Here is a 25,234-nt window from a genome sequence, read left to right as displayed (position 1 = left end):
CAAACCCACAGATCCAGCACATAATGAGAGGAGCAAGACTAGAGGCAACTACAGGGGGGAAAGAAGGGGAAGATATGAGTAAACAACAGAAAAAGAAAAAAAGAAATTACAATCAACAGTTTCTATCCAGGCAATGAACAAAGAGCAAATGGAATAGAGGAAGATCAAGGAACACCAAGCAAAAAGAAACTCCAGTGAATGGGACACAGGCTTTGGAAGAACTCAAAATACAATAAAAAAAACAATTAAGAGAGGCTGAAGACAACTGGGAAAAGAACTTAAAAAGCAAAATAAATCATCTGTAAACAGAAAATAGTGTCTTGAAAGGCAAAATTAATCAACTTGAAAATGAGGCAGAGGAGATGAAAGATGAGGCAAAGAAGATGAAAGATGAGGCAAAGAAGATGAAAGATGACCTCCAAAGAAAATCAGACCAGAAGGAGAAGTATGACCAAAAAGCCAGGGATGAAATTCACTCTTTAAAAACTAGAATCCAACAACTAGAAGCAAACAACTTCACAAGGCAGAAGGAAACTATAAAACAAAATCAAAAGAATGAAAAAATTGAGGAAAATATGAAACACCTCATCCAGAAAACAGAAGATCTAAAAAAAAAAAAAACCAGGTCCAGGAGAGACAACTTAAGAATCATTGGACTGCTGAAAGATCATGACAAAAGAAAAAGGCTGGACATCACTCTACCAGGAAATTATCCAAGAAAACTGCCTCAGCATTCTAGAGCAAGAAGGAAAAGCAGAGATTGAAAGAAACCACAGATCACCTCCAGTACTTAATCCTCAATTGGCAACATCCCGGAATGTTATAGCCAAATCCAATAACTACCAGACCAATGAAAAAATATACAAGCTGCTGAGAAGTCATTCAGATACCATGAAACTACCATGAGGTAGATCTCTGCTCTCCCTTGTTTGTTAATATAAGCATTCAGGGATATGAATTTACCTCTGATTACCACTTTGGCTGCATCCCAAAAGGTTTGAAAGGATGTCTCGCCATTGTCATTTTCCTCGATGAAATTATTAATTGTTTCTATGATTTCTTCTTTAACTAAACAGTTTTGGAGTATCATATTGTTTAATTTCCAATTGGTTTTAGATTTGGTTTTCCATGTACCATTACTAATCATTATTTTTATTGCCTTGTATCTGAGAAGGCTGCATTCATTATTTCTGCTTTTCTGCATTTGTGTGCTATGTTTCTATGACCTAATGTATGGTCAATTTTTGTGAATGTGCCATGTGGTGCTGCGAAGAAGGTGTATTCCTTTTTATCCCTATTTATTTTTCTCCATATGTCTATTAATTCTAATTTTTCTAAGATTTCATTCACTTCTTTGACCTCTTTCTTATTTATTTTTTTATTTGATTTATCTAAATTTGATAATGGTTGGTTTAAGTCTCCCACTAGTATGGTTTTATTGTCTATTTCTTCATTCAATTCTCCTAGTTTCTCCATTAGAAATTTGGGTGCTATATTATTTGGTGCATACATGTTGATTAGTGATATTTCCTCATTATCTAAAGTCCCTTTTAACAAAATATAATTACCTTCCCGATCCCTTTTGATCAGGTCTATTTTTGCTTTGGCTTTATCAGATATCATGATAACCACTCCTGCCTTCTTTCTGTCAGTTGAGGCCCAGAAGGTCTTACTCCATCCTTTAATTCTGACCTTGTGGGTGTCAACCTGCCTCATGTGTGTTTCTTGAAGACAACATATGGTAGGGTTTTGGATTCTAATCCATTCTGCTATTCATCTACGTTTTATGGGTGAGTTCATCCCATTCACGTTCAAAGTTATGACTGTCATTTGTGGACTCCCTGGCATTTTGATAATCTTCCCTAATTCTAACCTTTTTTTTCTTTGGCTCTACCTTTTAGTCCAGTGATTTACTTTAAATCAGTCCCCCTTATCCACTCCCTTGATATGTTTCCCTTTTTAGTCCCTCCCTTTTTGTTTTCCCTCTCCCCCTCCCCCCCTTGATTTTCCCTTCTCCCTACCCTTATTGGGTAAGATAGAATTCAAGATCCCAATGGATCTGGATGTTCTTCCCTCTCAGAGTTGATCTCCCTGAGAGTAAGGTTTAAGTGAAAACTCTCTTCCTCTCCTTCTTTTAAGAGTTTTCTTCCCCTCCCCTTCCCTTGTGAATCTTTGTGTGAGAAAGATTATTCTATTTGGTCTTTCTTTTCCCCCTATTTACACATTACATTTTCCCCACATGTTAGTATACACAGATTGATATAAATGTAGTCCTTATAGAAGAGAGTTTGAATAAAAGAAGAAGATAACATTTTTCTCCTTTTCCCTTTCCTTCATATTTACCTTTTCAGGTATTCCATGCTCTTTGATTTTCGATATCGAACTTTCCACAGAGCTCTGGTCTTTTCTTTGCAAAAACTTGGAAGTCTTCTATTTTGTTGAATACCCATACTTTCACTTGGAAGTATATAGTCAGTTTTGCTAGATAGCTGATTTTTGGTTGAAGACCCAGCTCTCTTGCTTTTCTGAAGATCGTGTTCCATGACTTACGATCATTCAGAGTAGAACTTGCAAGATCTTGTGTGACCCTGATTAGGATTCCTTTATATCTAAATTGTCTTTTTCTGGCTTCTTATAGGATTTTTTCTTTTGTTTGAGAGCTTTGGAATTTGGCAATTACATTCCTGGGAGTTGTCTTTTGGGGGTTTAGTGTAGAGGGTGTTCTGTGAGCTCTGTCAGTGGCTGTATTGCCCCCTTGTTCTAGAATCTCTGGGCAATTTTCTTTAATTATATCTTGTATTATGATGTTGAGTTTGCTGTTTATTTCTGGCTTCTCTGGAAGTCCAATTATTCTTAAATTATCTCTTCTCCCTCCATTTTCCAAATCTGTCACCTTGTTGGTGAGATATTTTATGTTCTCTTCTAATTTCTTGGTCTTTTGGTTTTGGTTTATTAGTTCTTGTTTTAAGGCCTGGTTTTCCTTTTCACTTTGGTCAAACTGGTTTTGTAGATGCATGAATTTCTTTTGCATTATTTCCCACTTTTCCTCCCAGAAGGCTTCCATCTTTTTGATCATTTCTGATTCAAATTCTTCATGGTTTTGTGGAGAGTTTCCATTTCCTTTGGAAGGTTTCAGAGAATTTGCTTGTGTTTTCTCTTCTGTCTCCTCTGTGTTTTGTATTTTTGCTCCATAAAATGTTTCCAAAGTTGCCCCCTTCTTCTTGTTTTTTTGTTTGTTTGTTTGTTTGTTTTTAATTTGGGGGCTTTTGTGCTTCAGTGTAGTTTGCCATCTCTATCTGAGTGGGGAGGATTAGCTTTTCTTATCTCTGTCTGGCGTTCAGAGGTTTTAGCCCCAGGCAGATTGTCCTTTATATGAAGTTGTTGTTCTGTCTTCTGGGGGAAGCCAGGAATTGCTGGTGTGTCCCTGGGTTGAACTGAGTGTGCCCTGAAGCAGGGACCTGAGATTCGGTTGGAGAGATCCAGCCAGGGGCTTATAAGCTCCCCCCGTCTCTCTTTTTCCCTGCTCTCTGGGTGCCCCCGCGACTTTGTCAGGTTGTTTTCAGGGTGAAGCTTTCAGAATAGCTGGCCCTGGGGTCCTTTTGCCAGCCTTGAGGGTTAATGTTGTTTCTGAAGACCCTGCTCTCTGAGGGGGAGGGACTACTGCTTCCCAGAGCTCTTCTGGAGCTCTGGGCGAGGGCTCTTGATAAGATTAGCTTTCCCTGGGTTGAATTGAGTGTGCCCTTAGGCAGGGACCTGAGACTAGGATGGAGGGATCCAGCCAGGGGGTTACAAGCTCCCCCTGTCTCTCTGTTTCCCTGCTGTCTGGGTGCCCCCTCGACTGGGTCAGGTTGTTTTCAGGAAGAGGCCTTCAGAATAGCCGTCCCTGGGGTCCTTTTGCTGGCTCTTAAGTTCCCGCTGCTGTCTCGGATTCAGCGCTCTGGGTTGGGGGGATGGGACCTGGGACCTTCCTTCTGCCTACCCCTTAGGTCCGAGTGATCTTGGGTTCTGGCTTTTGGGGGGGCCGTACCTTTTGATCCAGGTCCACGAGGAGGATTCCCGGCGTCTATGCTGTTGATCGTTTTGAATTTCAGTGCCCTAGGGGCATTTGGTTTGAGATCAGTAAGGAAGGGTTTCAGGAGATCTGAACTTTAGCTTTCTCTACGCCGCCATCTTGACCGGAAGTCCACTCCAAATTTCTAAAGAAGAAACTTGTGCAGCTCAAGGATGAAATAACAGAAAAACTATACTAATGGGAGATCTGAACCTTCCTTTATCAGAACTAGATAAATCAAACCAAAAAATAAATAAGAAAGAGGTAAGAGAAGTGAATGAAAATATAAAATATTAAAGTTAGTATATATGTGGAGAAAAATAAATAGGTACAAAAAGGAATACACCTTCTTTTCAGCAGCACATGTTACATTCACAAAGATTGACCATGTACTAGGGCATAAAAAAATTGCAAACAAGTACAAAAGAGCAGAAATAATAAGTATGACCTTTTCATATAACAGTGCAATAAAATAATAATTACGATGGATAAATGGAGAGCCTAATCAAAAATTAAATAGAAATTAAATTAAAATTGGTTAAACAAAAAATCTTAGAAATAATTAATAACTTCATTGAAGGAAATGACAATGATGAGACATCCTTTCAAAATCTATGGGATGAAGCCAGAGCAGTACTAAGGGGGAAATTTGGGGCAGAGGTCAATACATTGGGCATGCACATTAAAAACCTAGAAAGTGAACAAACTAAAAATCCTTAAACGAAAACAAAATTATAAATCCTAAAATTAAAGGATAAATTAATAAAATAAAAAATAAAAGAATGATTTAATTAATAAATAAGACTAGAAGCTGGTACTTTGAAAATAAAACAAATAAAATAGACAAATTACTGATAAATCTAATTTTTAAAAGGAAAGAAATAAACCAAATTAACAGAATCAAAGATGAAAAGCGAGACCTCACCTCTAGTGAAGAGGAAATTAAGACAATCATTAAAAACTATTATGACCAATTACATGGCAATAAATATAGCAATCTAGGTGATATGGATGAATATTTACAAAATAAAAGTTGCCTAGATTAACAGAAGAAATAGAATACTTAAATGACCTCAAACAGAAAAAGAAATTGAAAAAGCCATCAATGAACTCCCTAAGAAAAAATCCCTAGGACCAGATGGATTCACAAATGAATTCTATCAAACATTCAAAGAATAACTAATCCCAATATTATACAAATTATTTGACAGAATAAGCAAAGAAGGAGTTCTACCAAATTCCTTTTATGAAACAAATATGGTACTGATTCCAAAGCCAGGCATGTCAAAAACAGAGAAAGAAAACTATAGATCAATCTCCCTAATTAACATAGATGCAAAAATCTTAAATACAGTACTATTAAAAAAAAACTCCAGCATGTGATCACGAGGGATATTCATTAGGATAAGGTGGGATTTATGCCAGAAATGCAAGCATGGTTCAATATTAAGAAACTATACACATAATTGACCATATCAACAAACAAACAAAAATGATATGATTATTTCAATAAATGCAGAAAAACCCTTTGACAAAATACAACACCCATCCCTTTTGAAAACATTAGAAAGTATAGGAATACAAGGGCCTTTCCTAAAAATAATAAATAGTATATATCTAAAGTCATCAGCAAACATGATCTGCAATGGCAATAAACTAGAAGCATTCAAAATGAGATCAGGAGTGAAACAAGGATGCCTCTATTATTTAACATTGTACTAGAATCTATAGCAGTAGCAATTAGAGATAAAAAAGAAATTGAAGGCATTAAAAGAGGAAATGTGGAGACCAAGCTATCACTGTTTGCGGATGATATGATGGTCTACTTAAATAACCCTAGAGAATCAACTAGGAAGCTAATAGAAATAATCAACAATTTTAGTAAAGTTGCAGGATACAAAATAAACCCACATAAGTCATCAGCATTTCTATATATTTCCAACACATATCAGCAGCAAGAATTATTAAGAAAAATTCCATTTAAAACAACGCTAGAAAATATAAAATACTTAGGAATCTATCTGCCAAGACAAACGTAGGAATTATATGAGCACAACTGCAAAACATTCTCTACACAACTAAAACTAGATCTAAACAATTGGAAAAACATTGACTATTCATGGGTAGGGTGAGTTAATATAATAAAAATGAAATTCCTTTCCAAACTAATTGACTTATTTAGTGCCATTCCCATAGAACTACAAAGAAACTTTTTTTACTGAATTAGAAAGAAAAAATAACAAAGTTCTGGAAGAACAAAATATCAAGGATATCCAGAGAAATCATGAAAATATGTGAAGGAAAATGGCCTAGTAGTACCATATCTTAAACTATACTATAAAGCAATGGTCATCAAAACAATTTGGTACTTGCTAAGAGACAGAAAGTAGGATGAGTGGAATATACTTGAGGTAAATGACCTCAGTAAGACTGTCTATGATAAACCCAAAGATCCCAGCTTTTGGGAAATTATCCACTATTTGATAAAAACTGCTGGGTAAATTGGAAGACAGTATGGGAGAGATTGGGTTTGGATCAACATCTCACACTCTACATCAAGATAAACTCATAATGGGTGAATGATTTGACTATAAAGAATGGATCAATAAGTAAATTGAGTGAACATAGAATAGTATACTTGTCAGATCTTTGGGAAAGGAAGTATTTTAAGACCAAAAAAGAGTTAGAAAAAATTGCAAACTGTAAATTAAATAGTTTTGGTTATATTAAATTAAAAAAGGTTTTTTCCAAACAAAATCAATGCAACCAAAATTAGAAGGGAAGCAACAAATTGGGAAAAAAATTTTCATAACAAAAACCTCTGACAAAGGTCTAATTGCTCAGATTCAAATGAGCTAAATTGATGGTACAAAAAGTAAGCCATTCCTCAATTGATAAATGGGCAAGGGACATGATTTGGAATTTACAGATAAAGAAATCAAAACTATCAATAAACACATAAAAAGTATTCTATATCTCTTATAATCCGATAAATGCAAATGAAAACAACTCTGAGGTACCACCTCACATCTAGCAGATTGACTAATATGACAGCAAAGAAAGTAATGAATGCTGGAGGGGATGTGGCAGAGTCAGGACATTAATGCATTGCTGTTGGAGTTGTGAATTGATCCAACCATTCTGAATGGCAATTTGGAACTCTGCTCAAAGGGCACTAAAAGACTGTCTGCCCTTTGATCTGAAACAATCCAGCCATAGGACTTCTGGGTTTGTACCCCATAGAGATAATAAGGAAAAAAGACATGTACAAGAATAGTCATAGTTGCGTTCTTTGTGGTGTCAAAATTGGAAAATGAGGGGATACCCTCTGATTGGGGAATGGCTAAACAAATTTGGTATCTGTTGATGTTGGAATACTATTGTGCTCAAAGGAATAAAAACTGGAGGAATTCCTTGTGAAGTGGAATGTACTCCAGGAATTGATGCAGAGTGAGAGGAGCAGAACCAGGAGAACATTATATACAGACTGATACACTGTGGTACAATCATAGGTAATGGACTTCTCCATTAGTGGCAATGCAGTGATCATGAACAAATTGGATGGATCTATGAGAAAGAACACTATCCACATTCAGAGGAAAAACTGTGGGAGTAGAAACACAAAAAAATACTTCTTGATTACATGGGTTGAGAGGGATATGATTGGAGATATAGATTCTAAATGAACAGCCTAGTGCAAACATCAACATGGAAATGGGTTTTGATCAAGGACACATGTAAAACGCAGTGGAAATGCATGTTGGCTATAGGATGGTATGGGGTAAGTGCAGGGAAATAATATGATTCTTGCAACCAAAAAAAAATTCTAAGTTGACTAATTAAATAAAGTTTTCAAAAATAAAAGAATTTTACTGGAAAATATTTAACAAATAAATAAAAATACAATTGAACAAAGGTAATGTTAATATGTGGTTTTCTAAGTCAATATTCCCCTAAAGTGGATTCCTCTGTATAGTTTAGTGGCCTAGTTACTGTATGAGTTCAACACCACTGTTTTAAAGAATCATTTACAATAACATTTGGGCAAAGTGTCGGTTGGGTTCCTCAAAGGTCCATAGTGTATTATGGAGTCAGTGGATCAATACTTCTACATATATATGTCTGTTTGTTAGTAGATTGTGTCATCCATTTGGACAGAGTTTACTCACCTTTTTCTTTGTCTCCCAGGTCTTTTTTTGTATTAGTTCCTTAATAGATACTTATTAATTGATTTATTTCTCACTAGAATTAATGGTGAAATTATATTTATTTCTAGCTGAGTTCATTATTGATGGACAAAACATGATTTGTGCAATTCAATTAGGATTTATTAAATGCCCATGATATTGCATACTCCATCCCAGATACTGAGGGCACAAAGACAAAGATAAAACAATCCCTGTCTACAAAGATCCAGTGTTTTACAGTGATGGAAATATGACATGTACACATGTGAGTAAGTACAAAGGAATTTACACACTTTAGGACAGAAGGTACTTCACAAGTATTTGTTGATATGAGACAATAAAAATGTCTTTTCCCATGGAATGTGGAGGAGTGGAGGTCAGACATATGACTTCATTGGTAGTGAGAATTCCCAGTGAAGAAATTCCTTTTACAAACTCAAGTCAACAACTACTCTGCCATTAATATTTCTTGAAAATGGTCCAAGAGAATGAAAGATGAATTAACTTCCTGATACATTCATTCACTATCAGCATGATAATTTGAACTCTGATCTTTCTGACTCTATGGCTGGATCACCATACTATGTAATATTGACTTGTATATATTTACTCTGCATTTATTAAAAATCATAGCTATATTTTTATTCCAGAAATAAAAGCATAAACTGTAAGGATGATTTTATAGTTGTGACATAAAAATCTAAATTAATTTGGTCACCAGGAAAAATCCCAAGTAATAAAATACCCATGTCAGCTGGAAATTATGGTGATTTTAATTAATATAGAAAGAAGGAATTAAGGAGAAGAGAGAGAGAGAGGAAAAAGTTAATTTAAACTGCTCTGGCTCAGGCTGAGCCAGGCAGGAGTTAAAGGCCTTGGTGAAAGTGGCCTCCCTAAGCCCAAGGGAAAGGAAGTCAGTCTTACTCACATCACTACGAAACTGTCTCAAGGAAGCTGTCTAAGGGATCTCCTCCAGGCTGAGTTCCACCATTGAATTGAACTCCTAGGCTGCTCATATAGACCTCTTTTTAAAGATCTTTTCTCTTGTGTCACCTCCCCTAAATTTTCACATCTACCAATCACAGCAGATGCTTTTCTCCAGTACTGCCCATTCTTTAGTTCTCGCCTTCTTTGATTAGATTTTTGAGTTACTTAACACTTCTTTGTTAAGTTCACCTTTTGTTAGTTACTTGAGCTTTTCATGATTAATTTAGCCTTTATAGGTACTTAACATCTTTTTGTATTAAGGTCTAAAAATAGATTTAGCTTAACATTTTAGCTTCACTATAAGGTGAGAACTAAGTACCATCATTGTTCAATCAGGAGATTACAATTTTATCTTCCCCTAAAGTACTGTATAAGTAGGGTGGAGTAATTTTAAAGTTCACACAACATTATTATGCCTTGTAAACACCAGTCTTATAACAGACCAATTGACTTTTGGATGTCCAGAAAAAATCTTTGCTATGTAGCCATCAAAATATCACTTTAGACTTAGATAATGCACTAATAAATGTATTACACAAAAGAAACAAACAAAATCCCAAGAGCTTTTATTATAAAAGAGCCAGCCTTGGCATTAAGAAGACCAAAGTTGAAGTCTTGCCTGAGACATCCATACCATATGTGTGAATCTGGGCAAATCAGTTAACCTCTCAATCTGTCAATCAGGCAATTCTCCAAGTTATAGCCTATATAGAGATTTATATTGGTAGATTGAATTTACACACCTTGATTTGCTACCAGGATGAAACCACAGATCCAGTTTGTGACTCACAAGATTAAGTTATGAATTTTTTCATATAGATAAATAACAATAATTATAGCAAGATTAATACCAAGTAGCTACTAGATTTGTTTTTGGTTTATAGTTTGTTAATTTTTTTGCATTTCTTTCTGAAGAGAAACTACTTCAGAAATCCATGGAGGAAAAACTTGTAGTCTTTTATTCATGTATAATAAATGCTAAATTCTATAAGTATATGACATCCCTGTGAATATAAAACAAATTTATTGTAATTAATGTTATTACCGTGAATGGGAAATAAATTCATGACACGCAATATGTAAATACTAAGGAAAGCATGTAATTTATCTCTTTTGAAATTACATCTCACATTCACATTAATAGCGAAATGGTGCTTATGATTTATGCTATTGTGATATACACTAGACCACCCAAATTCGAGTAGCCGTGATTAGTTCTTTATTACAGTGTAGCCTTAAAAAGTCATCACATGTTAATGATACACAAATTTCACTTCGGATGAATTTCAATTTCCGATGTTTTTAAAAACAGCTTGCTGATTTGATCTTGGAACACAGAGTTATGGAATAAACATGAATCTGATGAAACCTGCAAATGGTGACCTGAAGAACTCTTCGGGTAATTGGCAAGAATCCATTTCCCGCTCCAAAAGTAGCCTTGTCACCGTAGCGAGTGAAGAATTAATGGGTATGGATTGTTTTAGGTTTTTAAGTACTTCTAACCACACTAAGAAAAAGATTTACTGGAACTTGAACTCAGCTAACACTTGTGTTCCTACACACTTCCTGTAACAACGGGGCCCTTCTACCCTTAAGTGGGCCATGTTGGTGTTGGCACATTGTTTTCCAAAGTAGATTATGTGAACTGCTTTTAGGGAAGGAGCTCTCTTCTACCTTCTGTGTATGTTCAGCAGTCAGAATTTCCTGACCTTTCATCATTCAACAGTCAGCTTTGAAAAGAAAGAAGGGGAATAAACAATCCTAACTGCTGTCGTATCTACTCTGAAAAAAAAATATATAGTCAGGGAAATGTGGTCCCAGCTTTCTTGTTTACTCCCTTTATTCAACTTGTTAGCATGTGGTTATACTTCATTTCACTGAGAGATACCATCAGTGTATTTAAAAAATTATATTTTATTTTCTCCCCAATTACACAAAAAATTTTGACACTCATATTTAAAAAAAAATTGAGCCAAATTTCCTCTCTTCAAAACAGCAAGCCATCTCATATATATTTTGCATGTGTAATAATGTAAAACATTTTTCTATATTAGTTATTTGGTATAATTTTCCATTCTCATTCCTAAATCTTCTATGAAATAACTTTTCCCCATCAATTATGAATTGCATTCTAACATTGATAGTGAACAAAGGACAAGTAGATGATCGATCAAGAAGTATTTATTATGCACTTCCCATCCTCCTTGGGTTTTTTTCTTTTGGAGTTTAATATCCTCAAATCCTTCAATACAATTCATATTGTTGTGATCTCTATCCCTCTCAATATCCCAGAAGGCCATCTCTGTATGGATTTTGCTAATGTATGGCTGATCTAGACAAAGGGCAACAGGACTAGGCAAAGTTGATTCTTTTTGACCTCTTTGTTAGAAAGATGTGGCATATGTGATTCTAGGTTCCTATCGAAGAAATTTATCCTTTTGTGTGTCTGTAGTGATTCCTTTCTTGAGCTTGATGAAGGGTAACAGAAGAAGAAAGCATGGCAGACAAAGATTATCGAAGGTTCCCTTTGTTGTACCCCCATGCTTTCAAGAGATGGCAGATACTGTGTTAAAGATCAGGAACAAATTTCCCAGCTGGAAGTAAGATTGTACACCCAGAAAAAGGGGCCATGATTCAATATTACAAACATTGAATGCCACATTGAGGTCAAAGCCAGAAGGAGTAAGGAGGAATCAAGTCCAGGGACCCAGGCTAAGAGTTGTTAAAGAATCTAGAGCCATGGAGCTGAAGCTTCCAAAGCAATGGGAAATGGTGATTGAGCTCATACCATTTGCCCATTATCCACCCTCTGAAGCATAGTCCTTGCCCTTGCCCTATGGGATGAGTCTTATGGACCCAGACATCTATTTTGATCAAAAGTGAAGAATCAGTCTCAAACTTTTCTGTTGTAAGCTGGCCATGCTTTCATATAAAGATTCTTCAAATCCTAAACACCAGGTGTTACCTCCCAGGGATCATTTAAATCTGTCCATATGGAAAAAATAAAAATAAATAAATGTCAGGTAATGAGAGAATTCGGGAAATGTTCTTGTTTTTGTGGTTTGAAACATCCACACATATTGGCAACAAATAACCAAGCAATCCCTTTTAGCCTTTGTGAATTCTGAAACAAATTTTCTTCTTCCAATTTTAGTTGAAAGCAAATTTTGAAAAACAAAATCACCAACATCAAATGACCAAGCCAGAGTACAAAAGGCTAAAAATCATGTATGTCATAGAGTATCTCTCAAGACCCCCTAAATGACAGCTCAAATCCCTACTCCCCAAATGCTGTGTGTTCCAGTGGAAAGAAACCTCAATTTAAGGTCCAAAAGCATATGCTCAAATGCTGTCTCTGCCACCTGCTACCTGCATGATCTTAGGCAAATAAGACCCACCTCTGCCTCAATTTCCCCACCTATAAAAGATGGAAGTTATACCACAGAGTCTTTGGAAGAAATTTCCCAACTTTAGATTAGTGATCCTATTTCTCTATGATCCCAGGTACTGTCTTTATCCTTTCTCTATGCATGAATCCAATTCTTTTTCACAGCTGCTCATGCTACTGCTCTTGAGATGGGTGGGCAGAAGGGTGAGATGGAGACAGAAAAAAAGCCCAATTTTCTGATGGTTCGATGGAAATTGACCTTTCCCCCTTATTGGAGTTGTGCAGGTGACATCATCTACCTACATACCTGGTGTGAGCCTGACCTTGACATGTAGGCGAGGGTTGTGTGAAGGAAATCATTGGGTGAATTGGGTGACGAGGATAGAATGAAAGCAGGAAAGAGGCAGCAATAGAGTCAAAAGATCATGAGATGGGACAGGACAGGCAAAATAAAAAGCCACAGTTGGTTCCCAAGATGTGATGTGTGAGAGTTGGTGGGCTGAGAAAAAAGTTGATAAACTGAGCCAAGAGAGGATTTCACTCTCTTCTCTTCTGAATTTGTTGCTGGCTGGACTTCCCTGTGAGCCATAAGGAAAGTAACCAATATTTCTCTCTCTCTCTCTCTCTCTCTCGCTCTCTCTCTCTCTCTCTCTCTCTCTCTCTCTCTCTCTCTCTCACTCTCTTTCTCTCTCTCCTTTTTTTCATCTTTTCTCCTATTATTTTTGATTTAATAAAATGATTAATTATGGCACGTCTCATAATTTTCCCTCTTATACTTCTGAAGATTAAAGAGAGCTAGGCCAATTCAGTCTTGGCTGAAAAAGGAAGATCATATTTTCCTTACTCTCTCCTACATCCTTCTCCCTTGGCTAGCCTAGGATGACTGACAGAAGAAGGATGAAAGAAACTACTGATGTGGGGGCTGCTCATATAAATGTTGTGCCTCTCCCCTATCCAATTCCCCCACTCCTTTCATGATAACTGAAATTCTTCAGGGTAATCACAATGGCTTAGATGGCAGGCAGACCATCGTTCTCTACCCAAGAAAAATACTTTCTTTGAATCTGAGCCCACCCTTGTTCCTTGGCCTACGTATATATAAATAAGAACTGATAAGGCCACTTTCCTGACTCTCACCTAAATGAAATCTGCATAGACTGGTCATCAATTGGTTTTATTAGTCCCATTTTCCTTGTTTCTGGAGTGAGGTCTGATGATAATCCTGCCTTCCCCTGCCTAGAACCAAAGGGCCACTGAGAGAGTAAGTCTAAGCAAGGAAGAAATTGTACAAATTCTAGACTACAGCAGAATATTGCATTCTCATCAGCTGCCTACTGGGTGAAGAGCTGCGCCTTCCAGCCCCTCACACAGTCCCCAGTCAGATATGTTTGCTAAGTGACCTTCAGCTTTTGCTAATTAACAAAATACACAGGCAGGCATCTGGCCCCTAAGCTGAACTTCCTATTAAGTAGTATTTTTCTTTCTCATTCCCACCCTGAACTACTCTGGGAATCTGGCTCTTTTTAACATCTGCTAAATTTGCATGTCTTTGTTTCTGTGCCCTGGTGCTGGGCTACAGGATTTCAGTTAGATCCCAGATGAAAGGCAAAGCTGTCTAGAAAGTCTTCCTTGAAAATCTTAAGAAAGTGTTTATTTACTAGACTGCCTGGCTTAAACAGGCAAGGTTTGTCTGCTCATTGTTAGGTCATTTGTAGCTGTGTTAAAAGAAATGTCAAATATACCAAAGCATCCTTGCTATTTGCAGATTCAGTGATTCAAAGAGGGAAAAAAAAGGTGATTCGTTTCCAGGTTTTCTATTTCTCACCTCTCCAACACCACTTCCGAACAGCTAACATTAATAACACATTATTCATTAATACATATCACTACACATTAATATAGTAATAAAATATCATTATTTATTTCTTAATAAATTGACAAATAATGCTAATACATGTGTTACACTACATCATCCCTTCAGTTGCTTTCTATTGTTCCTAGGATGAAATATGAATTGGCCTTAAAAACCCCTCCCCAATCTGGCTTGCACCAACCTTCCAGATTTATTTCATATTACATCTCTTCACACAATTTTCAGTCAAATTGGTTGACCAGCTGTTCTCCAACTCAGCATCCCATTCCTACCTTTCTGTGTTTTTGAGGACATTCTCCTTCCCCTAGAATACACTCCTGCTTTGCTCTTCCTTTTTGGAATCCCAAGCTTTCTTTAATGACTATCTCAGGACTTCTGATAGGAAATATTGTCCAAGCACAATGCCTGGCACATAATAGATAAATAATGAATACTTTGTGATTGCATGACCCCAATCAGCTGTTAATACTTTCTTCAATTTTGAAATAAATACTGTTACATATATTATTAATGTGATTTGTATATTCTGAATAACATAAATAGATAGATAGATAGACAGATAAACAGATAGATAGATAGATAGATAGATAGATAGATAGATAGATAGATAGATAGATAGATAGATAAATGGATGAATGGATGGATGGATGGATGGACAGTGAGGTAGATAGATAGATAGATAGATAGATAGATAGATAGATAGATAGATAGATAGATAGACAGAGAGCTAGGTAGGTAGATAGATAGATAGATAGATAGATAGACAGATAGAGAGATAGGAAGAGATAGATAGATAGATAGATAGATAGATAGATAGATAGACAGACAGATAGAGAGATAGGAAGAGATAGATAGATAGATAGATAGATAGTATTGTCCCATGAGAATATAAGCAAGCTCCTTGAGGTCAAGGAGTATTTATTTTTATCCCCATATTTCCACTATCCAACACAGAACTATGAATCATCAAATGAATGTACAACTAGAGGACCAGAGTTTGAATTCTAGTTTTATTACTGCCTGTGTGGCATTAAGCAAGGCACTTTTCTTTACAGGGCATGGATAAAATGAAGAAGATAAATGAGATTATACTAGCTCTACATCTATGATCTCATTGAATAGTTGCAAAAGTTCAAGAGGGTCTTACAATAATTTTATTTTACTACTTGACTTGTCTATAAAAAGACAGTGAAGGGAAGAATGAGAGAGAGGGGAAGAAAGGAAGAAAGAAAGGAAGGAAGGAAAAGAGAGAGAGAGGAAAGGAGAATGAAGGAAGGAAAGAAGGAAGGAAATGAAAAAAGAAAAGAAAATATGAAGAACAGGAGACAGAGACAGAGAGAAATATACCTCCTTCTCTTAGATATACTCAACTACTTGGAACCATAGAAACTAGTGCTTCAAACAACTCAATTGAGTCACTAGGATTCTAACAATAAAATGCATTGTTCTGATTGGAACTATTTTGGGTAGTTCTGTTTTGGAACATGCAAACATTCATCTGTGAGAATCCTCCTCCACTCCCCCAGCCCCCCACATCAGCAAAAGTCATTTCTCCATGGTGATAATCTCTTTTTAAGGTTTTTCAAAGATGAGTTTTCCATCATTGCTGTATAAGATGAGAAATAGTTTTGATTGAATAATTCCAGGCTGGACAGCATGATCAAAGACTTATTGGGCTCACTTCCGGTCAAATTCCCTCAGAGGCCCCACATCATCCTTAGGCCTTTTAAATGGCTCTAAATTTGACAGTTATGTGGAGATGAATTTTCAAGGCCAGTCTCAATATGAATATGTCCTATTGGAAGCTGTGGAAATTCCACTTGTTTCTCAAAGACTGTTATTCTTGTCTCCATAATTCAATAAAATATTGTTTTTAAAAGTGCTTACCATAGTTCCGGACACATAGTTGTTTCTTAACATATGTTTATTCCCAATCATTTCCCTTCCTATTAAAAAGAGCAATCAATACAAAAACAACACAAGTGTAGAGAAATAATGGCTGCATTTCTTTTATAATAGCTTCATGGGACCAGATATTTGGAGCCTGGAAGAAAACTAGACACAAGTGCTTCCAGTGCCCTCATTTTGAAGATGAGAAAACTGATTCCCTAAGATGTGAAGTAATTTGCCCAACACCCCCAAAATAGTTATTAATTGATGGGATTTAATCCCAGGTCCCGTGACTCCAAATTTATCTGTCTTTCCATTGTTCTACACTGCCTCTCATATTATAATGCCTATCTTGAATATCCTTTGACCTAGCAATATCATTATTTAAATTGATTTCTAAGATGATCAGAGAGTAAGGAAAATAACTTATGTGTTCTAAAATGTTTATAGCAGTTCTCTTTTTGGTGGCAAAGAATTGAAAATTAAGGGGATACCTATCAGTTTGAGAATGGCTAAACAAGTAGTGGAATGTGATTATGATGGAATACTTGTACATTTTAAGAAATGATGAGCAAGTTAATTTTTAAAAAGCATGGAATGATCTACATAAAATTATGAAGAGTGCAATGAGCAGAACCAAGAGAATATTATACACAGCAATAGACATGTTTTCAAGAGTAACTTGTGTTCATCCACCTCCAGAGAAAGAACTGGTAAAGATAAAGCAAGGCATAATTTTATATATACACATATCTTAAAAAAAAAAACAAAAAAATGTACCTTCAATCTCAGAATTAATACTGTGTATTTGTTGTAACACAGAAGAATGGAAAGGAAATAGAAAAGACTAGGTAATAGGGGAGACATTATTTGAACACATAAACTACCAACTTTAGGGCTGGCTCTCAATCCACTGAACCATCTAGCTGCCCCTTATACATATATTTTTTGTCAAATGATGCCTTCTCTAGAGCAAGAAAGGGAAGAAGAATGGACATAAATGGGGACTTAATACAACAAATAAAATAATTAATTTGAAAAAAAATGTTTAAGAATAAGAAATTTTTCACCTTTCAAAAAAGTTCATTGAGAAAGAAAGCTACTTTGGTTCATGTGTTTTTTAAATATTTTCCAAGAGCAAGAATTCATTTCAAATTGTAAGTCAAAATAAGTGCTGTCACACTAAGTGGGAACAGGATAAAAAGTTTAGGGAAATGATTTTGATTATGTGATTATGAAAAGTATTATGATGCTATTTATGCACATCCAAAAATTGGTCAAGGGCCATTTAAAAGTCTCCCATGTTTGTCAATGGTGTAGATGCTCATGATGAAATGAGAGACAAATGGTGATCTCATTAATCCACTTTACCTTAAGTCATTCCAAGTCCAATATTTTTCTCATTGCCATGATTCTAGATTTTTAGCCATTGTCATGCATGGAACAGTCATTACTTGCAATTCTTAAAGTTAAGGTCTCTCTCATGTGGATTAACAGCTGTTCACTGGCAAAACAGCCTGGGAACACCTGGACCATCTTTGTTTCCATTTTTGAAAACTGTTGGGGTAAATACCACCATGTTAGAGGCTCCAAATGAGTAACTTGCTCCCAGTTTACCCAAAATGATGCACTATATTTGAAAAGCATCTTTCCACTAAATGTTCTTTGGATGAACCTGCCACAGCAGACATTCTGACAGCTGTCACTGTACGAAGTCATCTCTCCGTGCAAATCTCTCCCTGAAAGCCATCATTACATTCAAATTAAAATAAATCTGAGGTTTTCTGAATAAAACTGTCAAAGAAAATAAAAGTTTCTACACTGACAGCCAAGCAAATGATTTTTTCCACTCTGTTGAGGTTTGGTAATACTGTGATATATCTAAGTGACTTATGGCCCATGAATGGTAGATAACAGGTGGAGAAGAGAGCTTTCTAAGAAGAGGAGACAAATCCGTGTGGTGGGGGTTTGGAGGTATGTGTGGGGCAGTGTTGGTGTGGCGGGGTGGTCTTTTGGTCAGTGGATATAGGTGAAGGAACTGACAAAATCAAATGTTAATAATTCAAATCTCTCTCTTTCTTTCTCTTTTTCCATTTCTTTCTCTCTCTTTCTCCTTCTATCTCTTCCTCTGTCTTGATAAATCCCTATCTTGATATTTATATCTATATTTATCTATACAAATATACACACATATATTTATATACCTAAATATGTATACACATATGTATGCACACTTATATGAATGTGATATATATATATATATATATATATACATATATATATATATATATATATATAATCACAGTGAGTCCTGTGTTCTGAAATGAATTTTCCATGGATCCTGATAGAAAAAGTCATATCCATATAGAACATTCCTAGATTTTCCTCTTCCTTCTCTTCCCACAACCCATCCTCATTCTTCTTGCTCAGCATATTTAGTTTGGCAATCTAGATATAAATGAAGGTCTCCCCCTTTCCTCAAAGGGTATCATACTCACAGATTCTCAGAGACAGAAGAGATTTTAAAGGCCATCAACTCTACCTTGAGTATTACTTCTATAACATCCTCAACCCCTTGTAATCCAGCCTTCATTTAATGATCTAAACTATGAAAAGTATCTTTGATAGCCCATTTCCCTTGGGAAAATTAATTGTTAGGAAGTTTTTTAAAGTCAATGTGCTTATAACTTTTGCCCACTATTACTGATTCTTCACCATGAGATCAAGTAGGATAAAATGTATGTGGACGGAGAAGGACAATTAATAAATGAATGAATAGATGCATAGAAAGATGAATAAATGAATGATGATACATTTATTAAACACTTGTTCTGTATCATGAAGGAAAGTGCTGGGTATATGAATATAAAAGAGATAGTCTCTGACCTCAAGAAGATTCTAATCCAAGAAAAGGAGAAAACACACATAGGGGAGAATGGTGGCCAGGGAAGAGTGTTTCAGTTTAGAAAGTCACAGGGATTATAAGCAGAATAGAAAAGCAGAAGACTGACATCCTTTCCAGAAGTAACAGTAGTGTTGCTTTTATGACTGTTCCCAGAACAAGAGGTAGGGTGAGTGGATGCTAGAGTGGAGAGGACAGGAATTAGTAATCATGGCCAAATGGTGTGAATCTTACTTGATTTATTTGGCTCTCATCAAAAAGAACAACATGATATCAAGATAGAATTCCCACCAGCAGCTATCACAACAACAGTATCATAAACAGCAGCAGGGCAACATAGCTAGAAGGATGTCTTGGGTGAAGCAAATCTAAGTCCTCTTGCAAATGATTTCCCTTCAAATACTTGAAGATAGATAGAATCCCCTTCCCATATGCATATCTCTTCTCTTTTCCATCCTAACTTTCCTCATTTCTTCAACAGTGCCTCAGCTCAATAGGTTATCTATTCTAAATGTAATTTTTCCCCATAAAGACATAGGTCCCTCAGAACTTGCTTTTCCTCCTTTTCCATGGAGTCACATATAGTCTAAATGGGGGCAATTGCTGTATTCAGAGTTGAGTGGCCTGGTTTGAAATACTGTTTCTGCCACTTTCAACCTCTTTTATCTTTGGCAAGTCACTTTCCTTACTTGGGACTCATTTCCTTATCTATAAAATAAATGGATGGAGCTAAATAAATTGAATGATTTTTCTTCTACTCTAAATTAATGGTTACATGGTGTATAGAGAGCTGTGCCTGGAGTGAGGAAGAACTGAATTCAGACACTTACTAGCTGTGTGACCCTAGGCAAGGATTAATCTTTGCCTCAGTTTCCTCAACTGTTAAATGGACATAATAACATTACCTACCTTACAGGGTTGTGGTGAGGATTAAATGAGAAAATATTTATAATCAAAGACACTGGTACCAACCAATATGTTCTAGATCATTGACTGATTTTTGTCTTGTCACTGGACTTCAATGACTTTGGAAGACAGAGCAACACTGACATCTTTCTGCAACTCTCACTTAAATTCAATTCACATGCAAGTTAAGGCATCACCCCTTGTAATCATTTGTCTTCTTTGAAAGAAGAAATGATCAACATTTATAAAATAATTAGAGCATGGAATAGAATCATTTGTTAATACTTATTCTTTTCCCCCATCCTCTTATTATATCATAGACTAGAAGGAATGTGATCTAATACTACATCAAACAAGCACCATATCAGAAACCATGGCATCCCTGCCCTAAAAACCTTGATAAAAGTATTACCTTTTCTTCTCAAATCACACCTCCTGAAATGTTCTTCAGAACTCTACTAATTTTTTTGGTTTTAGGTATATCTGAACTTTGGTGACTAGTTTTCCAGATCGGAAGATTAATAATTTCTCTTCTAGAACTCATTTTGATTTGAGATATTAACTATCTTGGTGACTTTTAAGGTAATTTCATTTACAAGCAGAGTTGTATCTAGGAATGGTTTTTTGCACCCAGGGCCATAAATACAAACTGTGGGTGACACATTAAAAGACAAATAGCCTCCTCAGTTGGAAGACAACTATACTATGTGAGCAGAGAAAGGGACCACCACATCTGGGAATGTTCTAGTACACAATCTTTCAATCCATATTTAGTAACTGCCTACTATGTGTGGCACAAAATAAAATAAATCAAAGAAAGTTCCTAGAAAAGTTGGGTGGATTCTCTTAGGTGATTTAATTGGTAAAAATGAGTGAGAGTTCCAGTTGGTGGCCAACCATGATTATGATGATATCTATATCATTGAATGATACAAAGATATCAATAAGATTTTAATGCATTTAAATATTAGAATACAAAACTAATCATACCTCTATTAACAAACCAAATCTATAATTTAGATAGGATAGGGATTTTCTCTAATACCTGTAATGATGTTAAATTTCAATGAGGCTAAGTGGCTCCAATAAAGTCCCTCAGATAGTTAATGACATGGCCAGACTGCTTACTTCCAATTTGTTGGCGTTTCGAATAGATAATACATATTTTGAGGAATTTGTGACCTTATGTATATGGATACTTCCTTCTAATGGTGCAAATCATAGCAAATTCATGATTTCTTATCCTATGTGAATCTTGTCTACAACTATTTATACAACTTCCAATGAGCAACTAGCCAATATGTATCAAAACATACTTAGGCTCTGACAACTTTATGAGTACCAGTTCAGAACATTTTGAGTGATTTCTGATAAATGACTTATAATGTATACATAACCACCTCCAAGACATACCTAACCTTCCTTTTCTAATTACATAGTTCTTTGTTGAAATCTTTTATATATTTTTTCCTCACATCGTTGCTTAAAATAGGACTACTTAAACCCACTCTGTCTGAGTCACCTATAATTTTGATTCTCTTAGGATCATGTTGTTCCATAATTTAGAGCTATTTACCATTACTTGGAGAATTTTTATGCTAAAAAGATTAATTTTTTGCCAGAGTACCATTTTACAACATTGAAAGTATTCAAAATTTTCTTAAATGAAAATACTATTTGTTCTCTTTTCCCCCATTTACTGCTAGCTCTTTACTGATGAAATAACACAAATTGTTTCCCTTCCAACATATATCATAATTTGGTGAGAGATATTCTTCATCCACTTGTTTTTTCTTGTGTGGATTGGGGAACTTTTTGTAATTGCATTGATGCTCTTCTGCTAATCTTTAACCCTCCCTTTAGTCTGGTGTGGATTTCTTTTTAAATGATTACTCCCAAATGGCTACAAGGCAGAGTGAAGAGAAAGCAAGACTTGAATTCAGGAAGAGATAGTTCAAAGTTGCCTGTGACACAGAATGGCATGTAATCCTAGGCAAGTCATTTACCATTTCAGAACTCCAGGCAACTGTCTAAGATTATAAATTGCAGAGAAGATGTCACCTTGCAATGGTGGAGAGAGTCTTCTCATCTGGGATTTCCCTCTGTCATTAAAATTGAAAGTTCTGTTCCTTTCTAGCTCTCAAAAAGCACATCATCTGACTACTCACAGGTAGTGTTATTATAGCTGTTTTCCCTGAAATAACTCCCTTCAGTAAATAACTCCCTTCATTTCCTTTCCATAAAAAAGAATTTTCTTCATTTCCTTTGAGGTTGTTTTGTGCTTGCCATTTCCAAAGATAAACAATTAGCTTCTTAAAGAAAGCATGATATACAAGAATAGACTTCTGAGATATATGAGTTGTTGTCTTCATTACTTTTTTTTTCTTTACACCACTGTATACTATTTATTAAACACTTTGCTATTTCACTTGAGTTTGACTCCTTTTGGTGGAATCTATTAAAAATGATGACATACCATTCAAATGTTTACTGTATCTGTGTCCAACCACTGTAATTCTACTGGTTCTGTGATCACAATGCACAATGATAATTAACAAGAGGAAGAAAAGAAAATACATATTTTCCAAGGACATTTTTCTCCAATCTTCCGATGCCCACCTTTTCATAACAAAGATACATGTCTATTTGCTTTGGAAGATTTTGCCTTTTTTTCAATTTAGTTTAATTTTTTAACTTTCCCAATTAACATGTAATAATAATTTTCCACACAAGTTTTCCAAAACTGTAAGATTCAAGTTCTCTCCCTCCTTTCATTCCCTACTCCCTCCTGGAGATAGTCAGCAATTTGACCTTGTTTATACTTGTATTATAACGTAAAATGTACTTCCATTTTGGTCATTGCTGAAAGAGTATACTTATATAAAACCAAAATAGAATTTAAAAACACAAGTAAATTAAAGTGAGAAATAGCATGCTTTGATCTGCATTTCAACTCCAATACTTCTTTCTCTTGAGATGAATAGGATTCTATGTTATAAGCCCTTCAGGATCATTGTATTACTGAGAGTAGCTAACACTCTCACAATATTGCTGCTGCTATGTGCTATATTCTCCTGGTTCTTATTTCCCTTGGCATCGGTTCATGTAGCACTTTCCAATTTTTTCCCCCTGAAATCAGCCTGCTCATCATTTCTTACAGAACAACAGTATTTCATCCCTATCATATACCACAATTTGTTCAGCCATTTCCCAATTGATGGGAATCTCAAAGTTTCCAATTCTTTGCCACAACAAAAAGATGTTCTAAATATTTTTGAACAAATAGGTTCTTTCCCCCTTTAAACAATTTCTTTGTGATATAGACCTGGTTTTTATCTTTATTAGTATTACAGGATCAAAGGGAATGCACAGTATTATAGCCCTTTGGACATAGTTCCAAATTGATCTCCAGAATGGTCGGATAGTTCGCAACTCCAAAAACGTACTAATTTTGCCACATCCCCTCCAACATATATCATTTTCCTTTACTGTCTGTCATATTAGCTGATGGGATAGGTATGAGGCACTACCTCAAAGCTGTTTTAATTTGTATTTTTCTAATCAAGAGTGATTTGGAACATTCTTTCATGATTTTTGATAGCATACATTTCTTTATTGGAAAATAGTTTGTTGATTTCCTTTGACCATTTATCAATGGCTTGTCTTCTTGTTCTCTTTTACTAGTATTTCTCTCTATCCCCTGAAAAAGGTATTGGAACTTCAAGTTACAGTTATCCTCAAAGTGGTCACTTTCCTTATTCTCATGATGAGTTATTAAAGGAGAGGTGACCAAATGTCTTTCCTGTTGCCTTTGGGTGTGTGATGAAATGAACATTTCCATATCTTTCATCTGCCTCTCCTAGCAGAATCTCTTGGCTGTATTTCCATTTAGTTGTGACATTTCTATTTTCTGGGTTTCTTTTAGCCTAAAAATATCAATATTTATGTGGTTCAGTTCTTCCAGTAATATGTCATTTTTATGGTTGTGGTAGAAGTAAGATCTATTACACACAGACTGGGATAATTTTCCCCTACAACCATCTTTTTTTTTGCTTCATGACTTTTAATTGTCAAAGTCATCTTTGTCTACTGGCCAAGTATATTGTGGTTTACATTTTTTAAAAAATACCTAACTAGGTTTCCCTTAGAAGGGAGGTATAGTCTGTGAGCAGGATGTTACCTGAAGTCTCTCCAAATTGATAAGACCCATCAGAGTCTGCTGTGTACAATGAAAGCCTTGTAAAAACCTAGACTCAATTCTATACCCTAATGAAGAATTAGAACAAGACTGTTATGGAGATGGAGTTGAAAGGATTTATCCAACCTCCTGCAGTTAATGAGAGCTATGACCTCAACTTTCCTAGTAGTGTCTTTTCTCCTACTCCATGAGCCTATTTGTCTGCCTTTACATTTTCATTGCTTTCCCTCCCAGTCAAGTGTCAGCTTGCACTGACTCTTACTGAGTCCCCTAATGGTGCTCTACTGAGAGTCTGAGTCACCAAATATGAATGTGTGTTCCATTTATGGCTGCACCCCTGGGCAAGGCAATTAACTTCCCTAAGCTTCACTTTCTTAACCAGTAAAATTGACATAATAATCCCTGCCTTGATATGCCCTAATTATCTTTGTTGTTTAGTCACTTTTTTTCAGTCATGTTTCACTCTTTGTAACTCCTTTTGGAGTTTTCCTGACAAAGATACTATAGTGATTTGCCATTTCCATCTCCATGTTATAAATGAGGAAACTGAGGCAAACAGGTTTGTGACTTGTCAGGGTTACACAGTTAATAAGTTTCTGAGACCAGATTTGAATTCAAGAAGATGACTCCAGGTCTGGCATTCTCTCCACTCTGCCACCTGGCTGTTCACCCTAATTGTACTATTATTGTAAAGCAGGAGGAGGAGGAGGAGGAAGAGGAGGAGAATTTCATTCTGACTCTAATTCTGCCTCTGCCTTTAAACTTAATTCCACCTTGCCTCTGACTCTAACTCTAACCCTAACTCTGAGACTCCTTTTATCTCCTTTTCCCCCCTGTGTTTGGTATTCTGTG

Source organism: Monodelphis domestica, chromosome 8 (genome assembly GCF_027887165.1).
Source record: "Monodelphis domestica isolate mMonDom1 chromosome 8, mMonDom1.pri, whole genome shotgun sequence".
Lineage (NCBI taxonomy): Eukaryota > Metazoa > Chordata > Mammalia > Didelphimorphia > Didelphidae > Monodelphis > Monodelphis domestica.
Note: the sequence above shows the minus strand (reverse complement) of the source record.